The following is a 24,415-nucleotide window of genomic DNA, read 5'->3' as shown; positions in this document are numbered from 1 at the left end:
CCTCTCCGCCCTTGGGGAGAGCCCCTACACACATCCCAGTATTAGACATGGAAGTATGAAAGTACACATCTCAAGAGGGCGACACATGTGCTGGGGCACTCCATGTGCTTGGCCCCCTGGGGATAAGGAGCAAGTGGGATCAGGCAGCATATACATCGCTGCAGAGATTTTTTTCAAAGAACCACTTTGCATATTCTTTGTTCAAACCTTTACTCAGTTGCCCAGGGTGTCTGCAAAACCGATGTCCCCAAATCTCTCAGATTTGAGTATCAGGAATCCTTTGTTCCTCTCAGGAAGTTGCTAACAATCTTCTCTCTATGCCTGTAAATCACTGTCCGGGACTCTGTGGAAGAAAGGATGCAGTGCATGTGTCCTGAGCAGGCCCGGACACGACATGCCGAGATGGACCACAAGGACAATGTGAAACGTTTCAGAACAAGCACATTATTTTCAGGATCAGTGAGTTTTTTCTTCTTTTTGTTTTCTTGTGTGTATCAATTTGGGAAGGGGCACACGAAGAAGTGTTCTGCGATGAGTCGTAGTGGGGCACCAGGGACCATATGGGTGATGGGGATGGAGTTCAGGTGAACACTTCATACAAAACAAATGTACTTTCCACTGCACTATCACTAGGGCCCAAAAACCAGTACTTTGACACCATGAAGGCTTGTACTATCATTCTAGAGAGGGCAAACTCACAGTATTCCACTAGTATCAACAATACTAGAATTTTTTTAAGTTTCAAATGGACTCATTTCAGTGCCCAGGGAGACTAATTTCCTCCACTTCCAGCATCAGGCTCTGGATTTCCTCCTGAGTTGTCGAGAGACATAGATGTGGTGATTGGGATGGAGCCTGGATCTCCACCGTTGAAGTCATATGCTTGCTACACTGAGCCTAAAAATATGCCTTTTCTATTCTGAATCTTGCCAGCTAACACATATTTCATGACTTCATTCTCAAATGAAATTGCAGCAATGACAACTCCTGAAGCTGTGGTTTGAGTTCTGAAATTGAACACAGCAAGCCAGATAAGAATTAATCCTATAGACCCTGGATGAATAGGCCAGCAGGTGGATCTCTGTGGTTCTCACAGTAAAAACAGGCCCACAGAAAGGGGAAGATCCTCTTGAAGGAACACCATGAGGAACCTGAGAGTCCTCAAAGTAATTTTTGGGCCTTTGTATTTGTCTAGAACCAGTGATATCTGGGGGAGCATGGAGTGCTGGGGATCAAACCATGGTCTGTCATGGGTAAGATCAACACCATCGCCGCTGTACTGTTGGTCCACCCAAACCAGCTTTGACAATGGCTCACTCATTCATGTTTAAGTATGAAGGCTGAAGTAAATCTCTTAGTGAGTCAGGGTGAGAACAGCAGGTAGGTACACAGGGTGACAGGGAGTGATCACTGAGCACCGCACAAAGGAACCCCTGATGACCGTCAGGAAAAAACCTCAGCAACACCAGGCCCCACAACAAAATAAAAGTACTTTTTTTCAGTTTGCTCAAAAACCAAGCTAATGATCCGAGGCAAAGACAAGTGTAGGACAGAGATGGTGGGGTGGGAGGTGGTTCTGCTGCTCCTGAAAAGGGCACCCTGACGTTGCCGGCTGTGCAGCCAGCGACAGAGGGAGATGGAACATGGAGGGTTCTGAGTCTCATGGACACATGACAGATGAAGAAGAATGGAGCAAAATGAAGAAACAAAGCAAGTTTTCACGATGGACAGTTTAGGACAATGACAGTCAGCGTGAGCCTGACACACTGAACTGGATCCAGGAGCCCAAGGCAGACGGTGTCGGCAGCACAATTCACACAAGTTCAGGGCACCACACACTGCGCAGTATCCCTGCCAGTGAGGGACTGCAGACACTCACCTTTGTTGGGATCCGGGATCATCCCTGAAGATTCAGAGAGACAATGAGTCCAGCGGAAATGCAAACCACAGATCGAGATTTTATTATCCACCTAGCTGGGGCTGAAGCATCATAACACATAGGTCAGAGCTCAACACTGAGTGCTTATAGTCAAGGGTTTATATAGCCATCCTGGGCTCTCAGGCCCCAGAAGCAAGCTCAGAGAAAAGAAAAAAAAAACTTCCAAAAGTAGATATAACTTCAAGCATTCAAAATGCAAACATGGGAGAAAAAAAATAATCAACGTCATACTTCAAGAAAATATATTGTCCGTCAGATCCAGGATACATGAGACTTGTATATCAAGAAATTATTCCCATAATAAAAAAAATCAATCTCGGGGCTGGAGAGATAGCTCAGTGTGTAGGGCGTTTGCTTTGCATGCAGCAAACATGGCCAACACAGGTTCGATTCCCAGCATCCCATATGGCCCCCCGAGCACTGCCAGGACCAATTCCTGATTGTATGAGCCAGGAGTAACCCCTGAGCATCGCCGGGTGTGACCTTCTCCTCTTCAGTCAGGTGCCCTGATCCCAGCCTCAGCCCCATCTCAGATCTCGTTCCCACATCAGAAGGCCCAGTGTCAAACCTTGAACGATGTAACAACACAAAGTTGAGCTCTCTAGACAGATGGGAAAATGAGTCATCGGATCTTTCTTACCCACAACTCAGAATGAATGTCCTCATGGGAAATAACCCACTTCAGTGACCACTGCAGGATCATGGGGGAAAGTTCACTGGGACAAGGATCACGATTTTTTCTGTTTAGTTCTGTGGTTTTTCAAGGTTTGGTTTCTGCACTATACAGCCAGTGATGCTCAAGGCTGACTTGGGTCTGCACTTAGGGATCACTCCTGGCTGGCTCAGGGTCCTCTATGGGTGCTGGGGATGGAACCCGGGTCAGCAATGTTCCAGGCAAGTGCCTTAGCATCTCTCTGTGGCTTCATGAAATCCTTGGAGTGGGGAAGAACTGCACTGGATTCAGGATGTGAAAAGGGGCCTTGTTCAAGGAAGGGAGTATTGACAACCAAGCTGTGGGCCTGAGGGGATGTATCTAGAAAATATTTGAAACATGTGAGGAGCTCTAGACCTCACGAACAAGAAGTTGAAGGAATGGGAGATGAGGTTTTAAAGATGGTTACTTCTGTTTTATCTCTCTGACAAGAACACTGGCTACTTTGTTTCTAACCTTTTCAAAAGGAGTGACAGTATTCCTGCATGAGTGCAAAGGTGGTCCTTTGGGTCTCGGTTCTAACAGAAAAAGTGGTTGATGTGGGTTTTGCTGTTTTCATGAATGTCTTAGATTCTTACCTTTCCGTTAACTGAGGAATACATAAGATAGTAACTTATGGCTTTGCTTTTTCAAAGAAAACCCTGAATATTGCCTACGTCTATACACAGGAAACTTTAATCCTGAATGTTGCCTACATCTATACACAGGAAACTTTAATATGGGTCTCTGCCCTAGGAGATAGAGTGCTTACTTTTCTGATCCAGTGCTAACGGTTTTTTTTTTCTCTTAAGAAAAGCACGAAGTGTCAGATCTGTGCCTGAACAAAAAGCATTGGCTTTTTGGGTTCTTCTCTAATAAGATGTAAGTTTTAAATGTCCAGTGCTTCCCTTAGTCTCTTAGTGCTCGAGTGGAATCCAACTCAGGTTGGCTGTGTGCCAGGCAACTGCCTTATCCACTGTACTGTCACTGTGGCCCCAGGAACTAAGGTTGGGGGTGCATGTCAGAGTTGAGAAACCTGTGCTCTCGAAAAAACCCCAGGACACCCCGGCTCCTGGCTCATTAGAGGTCCAGAAACACTTGCTCCAGACCCCTGGAACTTGGCTACGTTCCCCCACACACTAGTTTCCGGTTTCCCAGTGTGCTCCTGCCAGTCATAAATTATGGAGCGATAGCACAGCGGTAGGGCATTTGCCTTACAAATGGCTAACAATGGCCGACCAGAGTTCGATTCCTCCGCCCCTCTCGGAGAGCCCGGCAAGCTACCGAGAGTATCTCACCCGCACGGCAGAGCCTGACAAGCTACCCATGACGTATTCGATATGTCAAACACAGTAACGAGTCTCATGATGGAGACGTTACTGGGCCCGCTCGAGCAAATCGATGAACAACGGGAGGATCGTGACCGTGACCGTGACCTCAGATTTCCTCTTCATGCCTGTCGCCCTGAGTTCTGCAACTCCAGAGAGCATCTGATTGGCTGCCAGATAAACTTGCTCAGCTTCTGAGGGTCAACTTCTTAGTCCTGCCCTAGTCAGAGAACGCAGGGGCCCCAGGAAAACTCAGCAGCCCCCTTTTTCAGCAGGAAGTCCATACAGAAGATAGAACTTTGCTCTTGATCCTGAAGGGAATTGTGGGTACCAGCTGACAGGGGTGGGGAGTGTGTGTGTGTGTGTGTGTGTGTGTGTGTGTGTGTGTGTGTGTGGAAGGAATGCTGCCGTGGGAGAAGTTTGAAGAGACCAGGACAACTGATTGCTTTAATGGGTTGTTCTCAGTCTTGCTTCCTGTCACAACAGGTCATGGAGAGCTGGGAGGGGAGGGGGCAAAGCAGCAAATAACAGGAACACCCCCGATCTCTCGAGCTGGGCAACACTCTATTTGCTCCTCACCCCTGGCCACAGAGAGAACAGGGTAGCAAAGTTCCATGCCCATGTGCACGCGACTGTTAATAAAGATGAGGAAAGCTCAGGAGCTTGTCGGGGACAGTCCCAGACAAGCCCAATAAGATAAGCAGCAGGGTCCAACAGGGAGGAAATAGGTGACAGCTTCCAGGCCAGCACAGGTTCCAGACCCAGGAGAGTGAACGGTGCAGAGACAAGACAAGGTCATCATGCACTGGAGGCGAGGAGACGGCGAGGGACAGGACCAGACCATCGTACACTGGAGGTGAGCAGACGGCGAGGGACAGGACCAGGCCATCGTACTCAGGACTCGCCATCGTGGGACAGGACGAGTGACGTCATAAATGGGCAGGAGGAGATGCTTGGACTTTGGGGTGGGCGATGTACAGTTTTGTTTTCCTTGACTGACTTGAATGTACAGTAAACTCACTTCTTAAGCCTTAGAATTTTGTGTGGAAGTGGTTCATTCATTTGTCAAAATCCTACAGAATCAGGAACGCGTCCACTGTGGAGGTAACGGGACTCCCTAAGGTACAGACCTCACCAGAAAGTTCCTCCTCTGTAGAAGTGGGACAACACAGACTGGGGTAGTCTCCTGTCCTTTGTTCTCCCTTGTTCTGTGCTTCTGCTAGTGTTCATCACGTTGGGTCTCTTTCCTAGATTCCTCCATGCAAATGTGAACGTGCATTTGCCACTCTTTGTTTCTGAGAGATTGTTTACTCTCTATGGGAAGCGGCTGCGGGGCTCCACCACCCCAATCCTGGAGATATTCCAGCAGCCGGAAGAGTCCTCCAGCACCCACATGCTCCCGTGCTTCCCTCTGAGCAGGCCCACCAGTTTGCATGTTAAGAAATTAGATAAGAGCCGAGTGAGTGCTCTGCATGCCAGAGACCCAGGTTGGATCCCTGCAATGCCTGGTCCCCCACTAACTGTCAGGAGTGACTCTCCTAGAGCACAGGGCTGGAAGTAGCCTCTGAGTGCAACCAGAGAACAAGAAAGGGTTAAAAAATTGGACCAACCCCTTTTATGGTTATTATTTTTAAAAATTTGTTTTAATTGAATCCCAGTGAAATACAGTGACAAAGTTGTTTATGATTGGATTTCGGTCATAAAATGTCCCAACACCTGCCCCTTCACCAGTGTACATTTTCTTTTTTTTTTATAATTTCTTTCTTTATTGAATCACTGTGGGAAAAGTTACAGAGCTTTCGGGTTTAGGTCTCAGTCATGTAAATATCAAACACATTTCCCTTTACTAATACTTATTTTTAACCGCGAACCCCAATAGAACCAAACCTCCCACCCCTCCCAATTCCTGTGAGGCAGATGAGTTCTAGTTAATACTCTATCTACTTTGACTAGATACATTGCTTTGATAGAAGATGCACAGTTATTGTATAGAGTTTACGACCCCTCCCCCAATCAGACATCCTGAATCAGCGTTGTGAAATGATTTGCTTTCTACAACTTGGTTTAAGAATAAAATGATGTCGCGCGGCTGCTATTGATTTCTGCTATTTTACTTATTAACCCTGGAAGAATTTCTATTAAAAGTTAGATAGTTAAGAGATTGGTTTCTGTGCTCTGGAGTCGTGGCCATGCCGGAGAGCCGCTCGTGGGGGGCAGCTGGCGACCTCGGTCAGGCGTGAAGGACGGCCCATTACGCCCCCCTTCCCATGAGGTCCCTGCCGCTCCCACCCCCGGCTCAAAACTGCTGTCCACAAGGCTCCCGTGCAGCCGCCATCTTTCTTTCCCCAGTGTACATTTTCGACCACCGGTTCCCTAGTTTCCCATTGCCCACCCCCATCTATGGCAGGCACTTTTCTTCTCTGTTTCTGTCGATTTCTGTTTCTCTGTCTCTGTCTCTCTCTCTCTCTCTCTCTCACCTTTTGGGCAAAGCTGATTTGAGCCCAGTCCATGTTTCAGGAATTCTTGTGATTTTATTATTTTTTCAATATTTTTGATTTGCTTTTAGACCGCGCGCAAAGATACTCAGGGGTAACTCCAGCCTCTGCATTCAGAAATGCTTGGGAGACCATCTGGGATGCTGGGGTTCCAATCCAGGACAGCCACACGCAAGGCCAATCGCCAACTCACTGCACTATCACTCCGGCCCAATTCCTGTGACTTTAATCCTCCCATCTCCTCTTCATCCTCAACTCCCACCACTTTATACCTTTACACCTGTTACCAGCTAATCCTGAATTTTCTTTTTTTAAAATTTTTATTAGTTTAACACCATGAGGTACAGTTGTAGACATACAAAATTTTTGTGCTTGGGTTTCAGTTATACAATGATCAAGTACCCATCCCTCCACCAGTGCCCATTTTGCACCACTACGGGTCCCAGTATCCCTCCCACCCCCTATCCCCCCCATCCCACCCTGCCTCTGTGGCAGGGCATTCCATTTTGTTTTCTCTCTCTCCTTTTGGGTGTTGTGGTTTGCAAAAGAGGCATTGAGTAGCAATCATATTTGGTCTATAGTCTATTTTCAGCATGCTTCTCCCATTCTGAGAGGATCTGTAAGGGCCACCCAGGCTAATAGTCATGAAAGAGTTAAGTGGTAGGAAAGAGTTAACCAGAAAACACTAAAAGCTGTAAAAGCTAGAGTTGCAAAAGCTGGCTCAGAATAGATAATGTAACTCCCACCTGCACCCTGTTATGACCTTGTGGTTAGGCCAGATATGGGGACATGTACTCAGATGTTCCGAAGGGACATCAAAACCCCCATAAAATCCAAGTGAACTACTTACGTTTCAGAACAGAAATGCCTCAATGTGGTCAGTGAGCACTGTTGGACAGAGAAGTAAAAAGATGGACTGGGTGTGTGGTCAGTGTGCAGGACACACAGGCGAGGGTTCTGATGCCCTGAGCACCAGTGGATGTGTCTCCTCAAAACTTCAAGAAATCTGCTGACTGTGGGGAGGAAAGAAGGGAGGGAGAGGGAAGAAAAGTGTCTTCTGTAGAGGCAGGCTGGGTGGGGGATGACGGGAGGTAACCTGGCACACTGGTGCTGGGAAATGTACACTGGTGGAGGGATGGGCGTTGGAACACTGTATGACTGAAAATCTTAACGTGGACATCTTTGTAAGGGTCTATCTCACAGGGTTTCAATAATAAAATCTTTAAATAAATAAATAAATAAAAGAAATATCCAGCCTATTACCTATAGCTCCAACATCCGTTTTCACCTACAGATTACTGGGGTCTTGTCTCGACTCTCAAAAAAGAATTTCAGGAGTCGTATTCATTGTTTAATGAAGACAAGCAGTGAAGTTGAACAGATTTTAATTGGAGGTTTTGAAGGGAAGGAGGGAGAGAAAGTTGGAGAGTGGAGAGTAACACAATCAGGAGGCATCCTGGGCTTCTCCAAGGGCAGAGAGAGCACTACAGACACCCCAGTATCAGACAGGAAAGCATGAATGTCCACATCTCTAGAGGGGATATGTGGGCGACACATGTGCTCACCCATGTGGGTACAAGCAGCACATGGGCTCAGGCAGCATTTGCGCGCCATTCCTTTGTTCAAGGTGGCCTTTATAGGGTTTCTCCAGCCTGCACTCATGTGGGGTTTTAAGCTAGGTAAAAGTCCGTTGTTGGTAAGGAGGTTGCCTAGGGACGTTGGGAGAGGTGATGGTCTTCTTTGAAATTTTTTCCCTGGCCTTTTATTTCTGCAGGAGCTTCTCTGGCCATAAGTGAGGGTCTGATCAGGCCTTAGTTTCCGTTTTCTGCAGGGTTGGCCTTCACAAACTTACAGCTATTCCCGGGAAATTTACTGGCATTACCTTGGTAGAGAACCTTCCCTATCTGTCTGCCTGCCTACATAAATTCCTTCCAAACCATTAGGAGGTCCTGGATGTTAGGACTTCAACATAGGAAGTGTTGAAGGGGAGAAGGGCAGATAATTCAGCCCCGGGAGTACTGTTACACAGCTTCTTTGCAATCACATTTTTAAATGAAGAGCTAGTATGGATATTGCCTGGCATATGGTGGGCACTGGTTCATATCCCCATAACTACATACAGTGCTCTGAGCACCTTCTGTAGCAATTCCTGAGCACCGCTGGATGTGGCCCAGCCACTCTCCAAAACCACAGAAATAACATTGTATTTAGTAAGCATGGGATTTTTTTCTGGACATTGGAAAAAGATGACACAATTACTTTGAGAAAAGTCTTTTAAATCAGGGTAGTAGAGATAGTACAGCAGATAAGCACTTGCTTTGCACCCAGTCAATCCTGGGTTCGAACCTCAGCATCCCATGATCTCCCACACATCGCCAGGAGTGATTCCTGAATGCAGAGGCAGAAATAACTCCTGAGCATCGCTGGATGCGACCCAAAAAGCTAAAAAAATGGTGGGGGCCAGAGAGATGGTAGCATAAGTAAGGCATTTGCTTTGACACAGCTGACATGGGTTGGAGACCCAGAACCCCATATGGTCCCCAAAGCACTGCCGTGTATGCCCTCTGAGCCTGGCCCCAGCAGGATTGATTCCGGAGTGCAAAGGCAGGAATAAGCCCTGAGTACTGCTGGCTTTGGCACCCACTCCAAAGATGGAAATACTAAGCACCCAGTGCTGCCCAGGTAGCTGATTACTGCCGGTGGTAGCAAGGAACCATGTGATACTGGAGGTGAGCTCAGAAAATCATCTACAGGCATAGAAAGCCTTGATCACAGAGATTGAATTGACACATCTGTCATTCATAAACCTGCTCACCCTGACATCGACCTTTCTGTTCAATTCACAAAACAGACTTGTTTTTTGGGGAGTTGAGGGTAAGGGTACAGCCAGAAATGCCCAGTGGCTCTGAAGGCAGGATCACTCCGGGTGGACTTGGGAGGGGAAGCTGGGATCGTATCCCAGTCATCCTGTGCAAGGCAAATGCCCTCCAGTCCCTAAAATCGGAATTTCAATTTACCTTGAATGATTCATTCAATCTCCGGCAGCCTTTGGGATGAACAATGCCTCCATCATCTCTGAGATCCTCACAGCTTGCCCTTTGGCCATTTTTTTCCATTTCTGGATCCCACCCCTTTGAGGCTGAGGGGTTATTCTGGTCTACTCACTCAAGAATTATTCCAAGTGGTGGTTGGGGAACCCTATTGTAAATACTGCAGATCTAACACTTTAATCTCTTAATAATGAACACTCCTAGTCATTCTTTATGTTACAATTCTCAAGTACAAATGAACTGACTTTTTCCTGCTTTGCACACCCCCAACTGATTTGGTAAACAAAGCCTTTAACTTGTTTGAATTCAAACTGTTATTTATTTCTAGAAAAGTGAGAAATAAGGAGCTTAAGAAAGAGTCCAGTGACTAGATCAATGATGGTTGGAGGGATTGCTAGGGATGGTATCCCTGAGCACTGAGCACTGAGCACTGCCCAAGAGTTGGGAGATGTGTGCTGAAAGTAGACAAAGAACCAAACATGATAACCTCTTCGTATTTGTATTGAAAACCATAATGCCCCAAAGTAGAGAAAGAATGAAAAAGAAAGTGCCTTCCATACAGGCAGCATGTGGGGTTGGGTGGGGGTGCGAGAGGGATACTGGGGACTTCGGTGGTGGAAAAATACACTGGTGGAGGGCTGGAAGTTCAATCATTGAATGACTGAAACTTAGCCATGAAAGCTTTGTAAATAGCTCATGGTGATTCAGTAAAGGAAAATCCTCACAATAAAGAGAAAAATAAAAAACGATAATCCAATGGGTATTAGTCCAGTGCCTTGCATGTGGCTTGAACCCGTAAAATGTATCAAAGAGGGACTGGAGCCATAACACAGAGGGGGCCATTTGGCTTGCATGAGACCCACAAGGCCGATCTAAGTTTGATTCCTCAGCCCCTCTCAGAGAGCCCCACAAGCTGCCGAGTGTATCTCGCCCACACGGCAATGCCTGGCAAGCTACCCGTGATGTATTTGATATGCCAAACACAGTAACAAGTCTCACGATTGAGACATTACTCGGCCTGCTTGAGCAAATCAATGAACAATGGGAGGACAGTCCTCGTAGGTACAATGAATTGTGAGAAGCATCTTGCCCACCATTTCTCATTTGTCACCCTGGTTGTAAAGAGCACCTAGCCAAACATTTCTCACCCTGGTCGATCGGCCATGAAGGGTATATGACATAAACGAGTTAATTGGATGAAAGTACAATTTGGTGGGAAGCAACTCTGGCCCTGAGGATATGACTTAATGGAGCAAATTGGCGTGAAATAGCCCCTGATGTTTACACAGACACAGGACTGGAGAGTTAGGAGTCAACACACCTGTATCTTGTGTCCTATGTCTGACTGATAACATGCCTTGACCTATAGGAATTCTTGCTGTCTTGATGTATGAGAATATTTCCTTGATATTTAAGTCTCATGTATTCTGGATCTGACTGAAAATATGTTTTCTTGAAGTATGACATTGATAGTCTTTTTACATTTTGGGTCACACCTGGCGATGCTCAGAGGTTACTCCTGGCTCATACACTCAGTAATTGCTCCTGGCGGTGCTTGGAAGACCATATGGGATGCTGGGAATCGAACCTGTGTCGGCCATGTTGGCTGAGTGCAAAGTAAACGCCCTACCCACTGTGCCATCGCTCCAGCCCCAAGATTTATTTTTTTTATTATGGGAATATTTTCTTGATATACAAGTCTCATGTATCCTGGATCTGACTGACAATATGTTTTCTTGAAGTATGACATTGATTTTTTTTTCTCCCATGTTTGTATTTGGAATGCTTGAAGTTATATCTACTTTTGGAAGTTTTTTTTTCTTTTCTTTGAGCTTGCTTCTGGGGCCTGAGAGCCCAGGATGGCTATATAAACCCTTGACTATAAGCACTCAGGGTTGAGCTCTGACCTATGTGTTAGGATGCTTCAGCCCCAGCTAGCTGGATAATAAAATCTCGATGTGTGGTTTGCATTCCCGCCGGACTCTTTGTCTGAATCCTCAGGGGTGATCTCCGATCCCAACACAGGTGAGTGTCTCCGGTCCCTCCCTGGCATGGATACTGCGCAGTGTGTGGTGCCCTGAACTTGTGTGAATTGTGCTGCCGACCCCGGCTGCCTTGGGCTCCTGGATCCAGGTGAGTGTGTCGGGCTTACGCTGACCTTCCTTCTCCGAAACTGTGCATCTTGAAAACTTGCTTTGTTTCTTCACTTTGCTCCATTCTTCTTCATCTGTCATGTGCCCATGAGACTCGGAACCCTCCATGTCCCATCTCCCTCTGTCACTTACCAGCCTGGCTGCACAGCCCGCAACGTCGGGGTGCCCTTTTCAGGAGCAGCAGAACCACCTCCCCCCCCCAATCTCTGTCCCTACACTTGTCTTTGCCTCGGATCATTAGCTTGGTTTTTGAGCAAACTGGAAAAAGTACTTTTATTTTGTTGTGGGGCCTGGTGTTGCAGAGGGTTTTTTCCTGATGGTCATCAGGGGTTCCTTTGGGTGGTGCTCAGCGATCTCTCCCTGTCACCCTGTGTGCCTACCTGCTGTTCTCACTCTGACTCACTAAGAGATTTTCTTCAGCCTTAATCCTTAAACGTGAATTATTGAGCCATTGACAAAGCTGGTTTTGGTGGAGCAACAGTACAGAGGGGATGGTGTTGTTCTTACCCATGACTGATCATGGTTTGATCCCCAGCACTCCATGCTCCCCCAGATATCACTGGTTCTAGACAAATACAAAAGCCCACAAATTACTATGAGGGCTGTCAGGCTCCTCACGGTGTTCCTCCCAGAGGATCTTCTCTTTTCTGTGGGCCTGTTTTTACTGAGAGAACCACAGAGATCCGCCTGCTGGCCTATTCATCCAGGGTCTATAGGATTAATTATTATCTGGCTTGCTGTGATCAATTTCAGAACTCAAACCACAGCTTCAGGATTTGGCATTGCTGCAGTTTCATTGAGAATGAGGTCATCAATATGAGGTAGCTGGCAAGATTCATAATAGAATAGACATATTTTTAGGCTGTTGGGATAGCTCAGTGGAGCAAGCATATGACTTCAACGGTGGAGGTCCAGGCTCCATCCCAACCACCACATCTATGGTCTCTCGACAACTTAGGAGGAAGTCCAGAGCCTGATGCTGGGAATGCAGGAACTTAATCTCCCTAGACACTGAAATGAGTCAAATGAAAACTTAAAAAATTCTAGTATTTTTCATAATAGTGGAATACTGTGAGTGTGCCTTCTCTAGAAAGTTAGCACAAGTCTTAATGGTGTCAGAGAACTGGTTTGTGGGCCCTAGTGATAGTGCAGTGGAAGGGCACTTGCTTTGTATGAAGTGGAAATCTGGGTTCCATCCCCATCACCCATGTGGTTCCTGGCGCCCCACTACGAATCATCGCAGAGCACTTCTTCGTGTGCCCCTTCCCAAATTGATACAAAGAAGAAAACAAAAACAATAAAAAACTCACTGATCCTGAAAATGATGTGCTTGTTCTGAGATCTTTCACATGACCCTTGTGGTCCATCTCGGCATGTCGTGTGCAGGCCTGCTCGGGTCACTAGCACTGCGTCCATTCTTCCACAAAGTCCCGAACAGTGATTTAAAGGCCCAGAGAGAAGATCGTTAGTGACTTCCTGGGAGGAACAAAGGACTCCTAATACCCAAATCTGAGAGATTTGGGGACATCAGTTCTTCAGACACCCTGGGCAACTGAGTAAAGGTTTGAACAAAGCATATACAAAGTGGTTCTTTGAAAAAAATCTCTGTAGCGACTTATATGCTGCCCGGTCTTATGTGCTCCTTATGCCCAGGGGCACAAGCACGTGGAGTGCCCCAGCACATGTGTCGCCCTCTTGAGATGTGTACTTTCATACTTCCATGTCTAATACTGGGATGTGTGTAGGGGTTCTCCCCAAGGGCGGAGAGGCCTGTGTTCTTTCTTGAACGCGTTACTCCCTCTCTCTGATTTTCTTCTCTTCCTCACTCACTTCCCCTCAACACCTTCAAAAGCCCCTCCAAATATAATCTGTTTTACTTGCCAAAAAATCTCTGCAGCTGTCCACAGGTACTGTTGTGCTTCAGTCCACATCAAATATCACATGAGCCTCAAAGTTTTTGAGGTCATGAACCAAGGAGACAAGGAGACGTCAACAAATAAATTTTGGAGGAGTGTATTCACAGCATCTGGAAGGCAGTCCTGCTAGGCAAGAGCATCAGCCTCCCACCACAAGCACAGGCGAGGAAAAAACACATCCTACACACGTGTCATTTTCATAAGCACCCACAAAATTAGTTAACTCATATGTCCCATATCCTGACACCTGTTAGGGTCCGAGATCATGACAGCCTCACCTGTCAAGGAGAACTCTGAGAGACCAAGTCCATGCAAAAGCAAGAGGTTTATTTGAGCATGCTTGAGCTCACAGCATGACCGCAAACCATCAGTGACAGAGAGCCCCGAGCCTCTTCAAAGGGGGCTTTTTATAGGCCATCTTCCCGCGCATTTCAGAAATGCCCACGCACAAATCACCCAATACATTTGAATTATCACATTAGATACTGCACGCAGGCAGCCAGTCATTTTGCAACAAGCCATCAGCACCAGCCACTCTCTTCTGTACCTGTCACCAGGCCATCCCACCGGGCAGTCAATTACGCCTTTTCGGGTTTTATGGCCCTATTAGGTGAATTCCAGGGCAAGAAAATACCTCATTAGGCCTTCTCTGAACTTGTGGCCTTATTAGGCGGATTCCATGGCAAGGAGATGCCTCATTAGGCCTTTTCCAGCCTTGTGGCCTTACCTGGCGAATTCCAGGGGCAAGGAGGAGATGGGGGTACCTGGTGTTGTCAACCTGCCGCAGCTGCAGGGGGGATATGGGCTGGGACTTGCTTTGCTAGGGCCCACTTGTCATGGGGCTATCTTTCAACACCCAGTAAATTTACGTCGACATAAAGTGAAGCAAGCCTTGACATAGAAAATAATAAAACTGATTATACAAAGCAATCAAGTATTGATCATAAACCACACCATTCTTGTGCACCCTAAGCCATTGTTCCTATTTCACTCCATGATTGGCAGGTGCCCTTGTGAGGGATTGCAAGAAATTAAGTCTATAAATACAGATATCAACTCTTCAAACTAAAAAGTAAACTTCTAAAATAACTAAGTTTTGTGTTTTACTATTAAACACTGTACTACTTTAGCACTGTCGTCCCATTGTCCCACTGTTCATTGATTTGCTCCAGCAGGCACCAGTAACGTCTCCATTGTGAGACTTGTTGTTGCTGTGTTTGGCATATCGAATGCGCCCCAGGGAGCTTGCCAGGCTCTGCCATGTGGGTGGGATACTCTTGGTAGCTTGCTAGTCTCTCTGAGAGGGATGGAGGAATCACACCCGGGTGGGCTGCGTGCAAGGCAAATGCCCTACCCACTGTGCTATTGCTCCAGCCCTCCATTTTACTATACATTTTATTCATATTTTCCTCTAATAAACTAAAACTCATAGCTGAACAATAGGTCAACACAACTGAAAAAGTGACTTTCTCCTGCACACCCACTCTATAATTCTTCTTGAGCACTGGTTCAAATTTTGAAAGAATTTAATTTTTGCTGCATAATTCATCCACTACTAAACTAATCAATGACCACTCAGCTACAGAGCGAAGAAGGGACTTTCAATTCATGTGGCTGATCTATTTTAGATCCCAGTTGAATTCAGTGCATTGTCGACTTGAGCACTGTTTGAAGAGTTGATGAGCACAGAGCTAAGAGTAGCTTGAGAACACCACTGGATATGAAGATATACAAACACATAGACAGGAATATTGACTACACATAGAATGCTTTCCATTCCTCAATTCCTGAGCATCATTCTGGGTTACCCCAAGGCCCATTCTGGGCTTTTGATTGACTTAGTTTCATGCTCAACTGTTGTAACAGAATACATGAACAGTTGGAGCTACTCCAGCAATTGGAAGTTTTGTGCAATTAAAAAATATCAGTCTGGGGTGGGGGGTGGGGGGTGGGAGGCATACTGGGATCCACGGTGGTGGGAACCGGTCACTGGTGGAGAGATGGGTATTCAAAATAAATAAATAAATAAATTTAAAAAATAAAAATACTTAACATAAAAAATAAAAAATATAAAATAAAAAAAATTAGTCGAACTGGGAGTAGCTGCCCCAGGATCCATGGTTAGAACCCCAGAGGGTTCCCCGAGCCCTGTTCCCCTGAGCAGTCAGGCAAAAGTCTAGAATATTACAGAATATGTCCCCCCAAAAATAAATAAACACAAAACATGATATCTGAATATTAACGCGCAGTAATTTCTGAGCGTTATTTTTTGGTGGTCTTGGTTGGGGGTCAGGGTTGGAGTACTGTACTGGTGGGTGTTTACATGGAAATCCTTGTGAATTTTATTCCCTTAGTGAAAATGTAAACATTTTGCCTCCATAGGCTATGTGTTCAGCCCCTCCCTCTCAATCTATCTGGTACGTGGTGAGCCCCCAATGTCCTGCTAGCAACCAAGCAGATGTCCTGCTAGAAATCCAAGACCAGAAACGGAAACAAAAATTGAACTTTCTCTACCAAAAAAAAAAAAAAAAGAAAGTCTGGATAGCAAAGAGGATATGTGGAGAGAGATTGACACTGGTGGTTGGATGCATGCTGCAAAATTGTATGTCTAAGACTCAACTAAGAATAACTTTGTAGGGGCTGGAGCGATAGCACAGTGGGTAGGGCATTTGCCTTGCACTCTCCAACTGAGGTTCAATTCCTAGTATCCCATATGGTCCCCTGAACACGGCCAGGAGTGATTCCTGAGTGCAGAGCTAGGAGTAACCTGAGAGCATCGCCAGGCATGACCCAAAAAGAAAAAAACAACCTTGTAATTCATGGTGTTTTAATAAAATTTTTAAAAAAGAAGAGATTGTGCGAACATTTAATAGGTTAACAATACATATAAAAAGCTATAATAATTTCTAAGAGATTAAAGAAGCAAAAATCAATGATAAACAATATTTGAGTCAACATTAGTGTATTGATGGGGGATGGAATTGACTGAAAATTAAAAAATCCTAAATTTTATATTTATTTGGGACAAATACCAAACTACTGATCCGAATTATAATTCGTAAGGTATTTAAGCTCTAGGAAACTTTTAGGTAATGACTAAAAGTTTAAAAATGTCTTATAGTCTCTAAATCAATGGAGAAAAAATGTATATGAGGGAGGAAAATCTCTGTCTAAAAGAATAGGAGTGGGGAAGATGCCAGAATTTATTTTAAAATTAGAGAGGACCTGAGAGATAGTACAGTGGGTAAGGTGCTTGCCTTGCACACAGCCAACCAGAGTTCAATCCCAGGCATCCCGTGTGGTCCCCCAAGTATCACCAGGAGTACTTCCTAAGTGAAAAGCCAGGAGTAACCCCTGAACATTGCTAGGTGTGGCCCCAAAACCAAACAAAGAAATTAGAGTAAGAAAAAACAAATAGCAAAATTGGGTGGCAAAATAAATTCAAATATATGAGGAATCATGATAGATATGTCTTGAATTTAATGTGAAATTGTCAGAGCAGATAAAAACATACAAATTTAAGCTGCATGTGTTTTTTAAGTACAAAAACACATAAAACAATAAGGGGGAAATGTTAGCAATAAATCTAAAGATATATAGTAATATCCACAAGAACGGTCACTGTCACTGTCACTGTCCTCCCGTTGTTCATCGATTTGCTCAAGAGGGCCCAGTAACACTGTGAGACTTGTCACTGTGTTTGGCATATTGAATACGTCACGGGTAGCTTACCAGGCTTTACCATGTGGGAGAGATACTCTCGGTAGTTTGCCGGGCTCTCTGAGAGGGGCGGAGGAATCCAACTCGGGTCCATGTTGGCTGTGTGCAAGGCAAACGCCCTACACACTGTGGTATCGCTCCAGCCCACAAGAACGTCAATGAAAGTTTATTAATACAACACAAAACAGAATTTAAGATAATAAATAGCTCTGTAGCACTGTCCTCCGCTGTTCAACAAATAGTTCGAGCAGTCACCAGTAACAGCTCCATTGTGAGACTTGTTGTTACTGTTTTTTGCATATTGAATACCTCACTGGTGGCTTGCCAGGCTTTGCCCTGTGAAGATAATAAATACAAAATGAAATTAGTATGATTGCTATATATTATTTAAAATTCAGACTTACCAGAAAGATTTAACAATTCCAACTTAAATGCACCTAATAAAGTAGTTTCAAAATATTTCAAGTATTTAAAATTCTTTTATTAAATCACCGTGAGAAAAACAAAGTTGTCCATGATTGAGTTTCAGTATTACAATGCTCAAACACCTGTCTTTTGACCCGTGTACACTTCTCAACACCAATGTCCTCAATTTTCCTCTTTCCAACCCCACCCCAAGTCTGCCTCTGCCACAGACAGACACTTTTTTTATGTGAAGAACTTAACACCATCGTCTTTGTGGGCAATTCTATCATCACTAATAGGTAAATCAAGAAATTAGTTAAAAGTGTTACAGCTCTTTTAGAATTTGTCTAGCAGTTTTTCTGGTTGCTACTGGAAAGCCCACACTCACCCCCCAAACGAAATGAGTTGTGATACAAAATATTTTAAAAAGCAATAAACTTGTTCGTTTATTTATTTTATTTTTAGAAGCGCCAGGAATCAAATCTGAGTCCTTACACATGCTTTATCACTGAGACATATCCTTGATTCGTAAAATAAGTTCAGTTGTACATACAATACACTGTCCGCCAACAGTGTAGAATGCACATTCTCTCAAGCTCACAGAGAATACTTACAATGACTGGCCAGAACTAATATTAGTACCAACAAATTAAAATAAAAGCTGGTATCATATAGCCTGATTAAACATAGAACATAATTGTTATAGAGATAACACAAATTCCTGAAAGTAAAAAATAAATTTCTATTTACTCATGAGTAAAAGAAACTAAAATGGAAATTTGAGAGTACTTAGTTTCTATTTATTCACTTTTACCAGGAATTGTGGTTTGGGCCACACCCAGCTATGCTCAGATCTTATTCCTGGCTTTATGCTCAGAAATCACTTCTAGTGTGCTAGGATTTGGGAAGAAGGTTATTGGGCCTATCTGATGCCGGGGGAAAACTAGAAACACATGCAAGGCCTAACTTCCTAAAACACCTCTCTGACTCTGAAAGTTAGTTTTTAAAATACTGAATTTCAACATTGGTAAGATAAAGTTTATAAGCTGCTTGAGGGAAATCTATAATTTTGAGTACATACATTTGTTTTTCTAATGTCTGAAAATTCAGCAAGTAATTTATGTAATTAAAGAAAGTAATCAGGAAAAGAAGTAAAATAAACTAAAGTAAAATTTTTCAAAAGGTGATAATAAATGCAAAAGCATAAATTAATGATATAGAAAACAAATAAATAATTGGGATAAACCAAATAAAAAAATTGTTTGACATGAGTAATACATTTCCGACTACTAAAAAATCACTTAATCACTTAACTTCCCGTTAGTCGTCGATTTGCTCGAGCGGGCGCCAGTAACGTCTCCATTTGTCCCTGTTGCGTGCTAGTGTAGCCCAATGGCATCTGTTCGCTCTGGGAACATGAAGGGCCTCAAACCGATCGTTCATGATCTTCAGGAAGAAGTCTGACCATCTGGTAGGTGGGCGGCCACGCGGTCTCTTGACATCCCGTGGAATCCAATCAGTAACAGCTCTAGTCCAACGGTCGTCTTTAAATCTCATTACGTGACCAGCCCATCTGATTTTCGACACCTTGGCAAATGAGACAGCGTCCCTGATCCTTGATCGTCGACGGATGTCAGAACTCCGGATTCGTTCTCTCATTTGAGTGGAACGTGATATTCCAAGCATAGCTCTTTCTATTCTTTCTATTATTCTTTGGGAGACCTGAATGGCGTTCTCATCTTGTTTGCGTAGGGCCCAGGTCTCTGAGGCATATGTTAATGCAGGAAGAACAGTGGAATCAAAGAGATGTGCCCGGAGCCGGAGGTTCTTCGTCCTCTTAGCTATTTCTTCCAACTACTAAAAAAAAATTTGAAAAAAGAAAGCTCCACCGGTTCCCCCAAAGGTACAAATAAAACAAGAATATAAATGAGACATATTGAAATGGTCAATGGTCAACAGAGATTAAAATCTACTAAGGGATATAATGCACAAATGTAAATATTTTTGAAAATTTACGTAAAACATGAAAATTTTTAGAGAATGCATTTATTGTAATTTTTTAAAAGAGAAAGAGGATATCCAAATGATCCTATATAAAGTTGAATTAGTGCCCATACATTTTTCATACAAAAAATAATAATAGGCTCTAGAGGATTTTCAGGTGAGTTTTACCAAATGTTCAAAAACAGATGATTCCAATCTTACATGAATTATTCATTGAATATAAAAAAAGAGCCACTCCCAATTCATTTTATGAAGTGATGACTATGTATATGTAAAATGTTAATGTTTCTCATTTTTTAAAAAAATTGTATGTTTATATATTTCATTTTTAATTTCTTCCTCTATCTGGAACTGATTATATGTGTATATATACATATATATATATACGTATACATAGATTGATATAGATGTTGATATTGTCTTAGTACCATTTATTTAAGTGGGGGAGATGCAAAGAGATGAGAGAGATGCAAAGAGCCTCAACAATAAAGAAAAGGAGCCCTCATGTGACCGAAAAGACTAGAAAAGGTAGGCGTCAATAAAAAGATGATTCTTTGGGGATGAAAGGGAGTTTATCAAATGAAGAAAATAGGCGAAATAAAACACAGAAGTCTTATTAGTAAAATCATGTTTATAAAGGTACTATCAGTAACATTCAACTGGAAGTATGTTTCTCAAAGGGAAAATATTTCTGGAGGAAAAAATAAATTACAGAGCACACTTATACATTCATTAGGAATGAATCTTTCTTTCCCTTTCCCTTTTTCTGACTTCTCCTTCAGTCTCTCTTTCTCTCTCTCTCTCTATCTCTCTCTCTCTCTCTTTCCCCACCCCCAGCCTCTTTTCCTCTCCCTTTCCTTTCCTTTGCCTTCTGTCTCCTGGTTATTACGAGTGACATATTCCATTCAATGACAGCAAAAAGAATTCTACTCTTTCTGGTCAATGGAGAGGCTTTTCCATAAAACATAGCAAACACTTCAGCAGTGTGGGTAACTTGCTTTGGTTTGAAGCATGCTAAATTATTCTGTATCTTGGACAATGACATAATGCCATTAATGTGTGTGCCTGTGTCTATGAGATACTATTGTAACACTGTAACACTGTCCTGCCATTGTTCATCAATTTGCTCCAGTGGGCCCAGTAACGTCTCCATTTTGAGACTTGTTATGAGACACTATATAAATTCTTAATTTTACGAACTGAGAAGAGCAGTAATGATATTTTTCAATGAAAGCTATGTTTAGGCAACTCAGTGATTAAAAAATAAAATAAACAAATTGTTAGCTTGATATCCTTTATCTTTATTTTACAGTATTAAGTTGATATATAACTCTTTTGTACAATGCATTTATGAAATTTAAACCCATGCTCTCATTTACAGAGAAGCTCAAATGATCTGTCGGAAGATATAATGGTTTCTTGGTAACAGGTTTGATAGTGAAAGAATTTTCAGAGTGCTAAATTAATGATTAATATATTAACTATTCCATGCTTTTCTATTCAGATTTTTCCTTTAATGCATCAAATGGTCAATATAAACTGAACATTTAACATAAAAAAAAAAGAAAGGACGAGTCAGGAGTATTTGGAGCCTGGCCCTTTAAGACTCTGACCGGAAGTGTCGGTGACGTCACGGAGCCCCGCCTTTCCCTGGGGTCTTTGGGGCGGCGGAATCTCCCGCCAGGCACCGGAGTCGTCGGAGCGTGAGCAGTCGGGGAGGGGCGGGAAGGGGCGACCAGGCGGACTAGGGGGTCCCGCCCAGTTCCTCCTCAGCTGCCTGAGAGAGCCGCTCCTCAGAGCCTCCTCCTCCGCAGGCTCGCTCTGGGCACCCTGAGCCTCCGCGGTCTCCGCCTTGTGAGCGGGGGTCGCTCTGTGCCGAGCGGGCGGTGGCCCCTCCCCTGGACGCCCAGCCCCCGCCCAGAGGTTTGTCCCGTTTATTCTGCATTTTATGGAACAGGGGGCTGGGCTGGAGGCGTCTCCCTGGGCAGCTGTGAAGGGGCGGTCCGGGAGGCGCTGAAGAAAAGTGGTTGAGGAAGACGCCTGGGGGCTAGTCTTGCAGGGGTCCCTGGCCTCCCACGCAGCCTCCTCCCCCAGGTAAGCCGTGGGAGGCGTTTGTTTCGTTCTTGTTTTCGAAACAATTTTCGTTCAGGGCTGACTCCTGGCTCTGCCCTCAGGGATCTCTCCTGGCGGTGCTGGGGGACCCACGGGGATGCTGGCTCGATCCTGGTCAGCAGCATACAAGGCAAGTGTCCCCTCCATGTACGTGCCTCCTGCCCGGTGGGGTGGGGGTGGGGGGCGATTCCTCACTCGCTTGGGTCCAATAGTATGCGGTAGAGCTTTTGACTTTCACATCCCCCCAACTCCAGTCGGTTCTGGGGGTCCCATAGGAAGCTTTGAGAGAATGCAGAGCCTGGTGACAGAGGAGGTGGTGCCTAAGGGCTGTTTGGGGCCACAGGGGTCCTGCAATGGAGTGTGCAGTGTTAGCAGGAAGTCACCTCTGCTCTTTCAGTGCATGCCCTGAGCGCTCTCACGAAGGATAAATGATCACCATGGCTCCCTTGCCTTTATCGGTTTGTTTTAATTAACTTTTAGTAGGTTTTTGGGGGGCAGACCTGACTATACTCGGGTTGCTCCAAGTGGTGCTCAAGGAACCATATGGGATGGCAGTAGAGAAATATCGTTTTTCTCCAGTAAGACGAGCACCTCTGCAGCTGTACTATGTCTGCAGCCTCTTTGCACAGAAAAATTTTGATTTGTTATTTTTGAATTGTAGATTTTGGTTCAAAGCATTCAGAGCTCAGGACTTAGTCGAGGATCTGAGCTCAGTATCATGATTGGCAGTGCTCAGGGGGGCCCTAACTGCTGTGGAGAATTGAATCTGGCTTAGCTGCTGGAAAGAAACACACCCTATCGACTGTACTATCTCTGCTAATCCTATGTAATTGTTTTCCACAGAAAAAGATTTTTTGGTTCACCTGTCAAGTTTTCAGCCTCGCTCTACCCACTGACCCTCTCTCCCAGACCAGGTGTGTGCCCTGCTGTTGGAATGAACTTCATTCGGAAAGGGGGTTTCCAGGGACCAGGTACACTAAGTCGTACATGCCTCACTCTGGAGGCTGGTGCAGTCCTAGAGCAGGAGGAAGTCTGTCTTTTATTTTCTGGCTTCTTTTTGCTACAAACTTGGAGATGGTCAGGGACTCTGCCCCTCTGTCTATGTGTCTCTGAGAGTCCATGTCCCCCACCTTAAAGCACGTGCTCAACCCTTTGAGCTACTCTCCCGGGGTCTATTCACTACTAGGGGAGCAGGTGAGATGGGATTTGGGGCCACACCTGCCAGTGCTTGAGGACTGCATCCTGCTGGAGTTTGTTCATGTTAGTTTTCTTTTGCGGATAGTTTTTGGTGTGGAGAATGGGGGCTCTAAATCCCTGGAGATACCCCGAGTGTTTAATCTGGCTCTAGATTTAGGTATTATTCCTGGAGTGCAGTGGCGGCGACCGGAATGTAGAGAAGTGATTGGTGTCAGCAAGACAAGCATCGTAGCAGTTTACAGTCTGTCCGTACAGCAATTTCTGCTTTCATATCAAGTTGCAGAGCTCTGTCTAGACCCCTGTCTATCAAGGTAAGCACACTGAGAAAAGGTTCTGTGCATGTGTGTGTGTGTATGTGTGTTCAAAGTTTGGTTTTCTTTATAGAGGAGAGGGTCGGCCCCAGTTATAGAGCCACATTCTGCGCTATGGTTGCGGGGGGCAGTCCTCCTGCCGGCCTGCAGGTGGCGCTGATGCGTGTGAGCTGGCCTTGGAGTCAGCTCCTGGCTGGGCCTGTGAGCACCTTCTATGGGACCCATGGGGGAGACCCCAGGCCAAGGCAGCGCCTAGTTTTCTCTCTCATAGCCAAGCCCAGACCTTCTGTTGGGAACGTCAGCACTCATTTTCTTCTCCTGGGGAAACAGAAGCATCTGGCATTGTTCCCAAGGTGGTTCCATGAGCCAGTGCCCAAGGGTGTGGCTGGTCAGAGATGGGGAGTTGTGCTGCTCTCCAATGTTCTCAGCTCTGACTTCTCCAGGTTTCTGGTCCTCGGAAGAAACAGAGGCGGCAGAAGATGGTGACATGCCATCTGTCACACCAACCCCAGGTAGGAGGGGAGTAACAATATGAGGTGCTGCAGTGACAGGAGTGCTCAGGCTTCCTGGGACAAATATGTCTGAGTTATTTCAGGAAGGATCCTGTGATGTGCCTCCTGGTGGGAGTGCCAGTCGCTGCTGTTGGAGGTGATGTTTGTGTCAGTTTTGTTGTATTTGGCTTTTGGATCACACCCAGCTCAAAGAGTACTTGTACCTCAGTGCTCAAGGATCACTCCTGACAGATCTCAGGGACCACGTGGGTTGCTGGGAGTCCTGGGTTTGTATCTGGGTATTTTGTTTTCTGTGATTCTGGGGATTATACTCTCGGCTCTGCACTCCGGCATTGTAACTGGCAGTGCTTAGGGAACCCTATGGGTTGGCGAGGATCACCACCCCTACTCGCTGTCTGCAACCTGCTGTCCTGTTACACAATCCTGCTGCTTTATTTCTTTTTAGAGTTACTTTTGTCTCACAGGGGAGATGCGTAGGACTTCCTCTTGACTCTGTTCTCTGGATTCCTACCTGGTGTGTATCACGGGCCCCCTGGGGTCTGCTGGAGTCATTTGCTCCCTGGCAGCTACAGTGACATGTCC

The 24,415-nt window shown here is 45.0% G+C and overlaps 1 non-coding gene across 1 annotated transcript; it reads left to right on the top strand.

Moving 5' to 3' along the window:
• Window positions 1-18,017: 18,017 nt before the first annotated feature.
• LOC130042574 (U7 small nuclear RNA) lies at window positions 18,018-18,079 on the top strand. The gene has a single exon (XR_008795263.1). It is a non-coding gene; the product is annotated as a U7 small nuclear RNA (small nuclear RNA).
• Window positions 18,080-24,415: the final 6,336 nt, after the last annotated feature.

This window comes from Sorex fumeus, unplaced genomic scaffold (genome assembly GCF_029834395.1).
Source record: "Sorex fumeus unplaced genomic scaffold, SorFum_2.1 ptg000103l, whole genome shotgun sequence".
Lineage (NCBI taxonomy): Eukaryota > Metazoa > Chordata > Mammalia > Eulipotyphla > Soricidae > Sorex > Sorex fumeus.
Note: the sequence above shows the minus strand (reverse complement) of the source record. Positions and strands in the feature narration are given on the sequence as shown.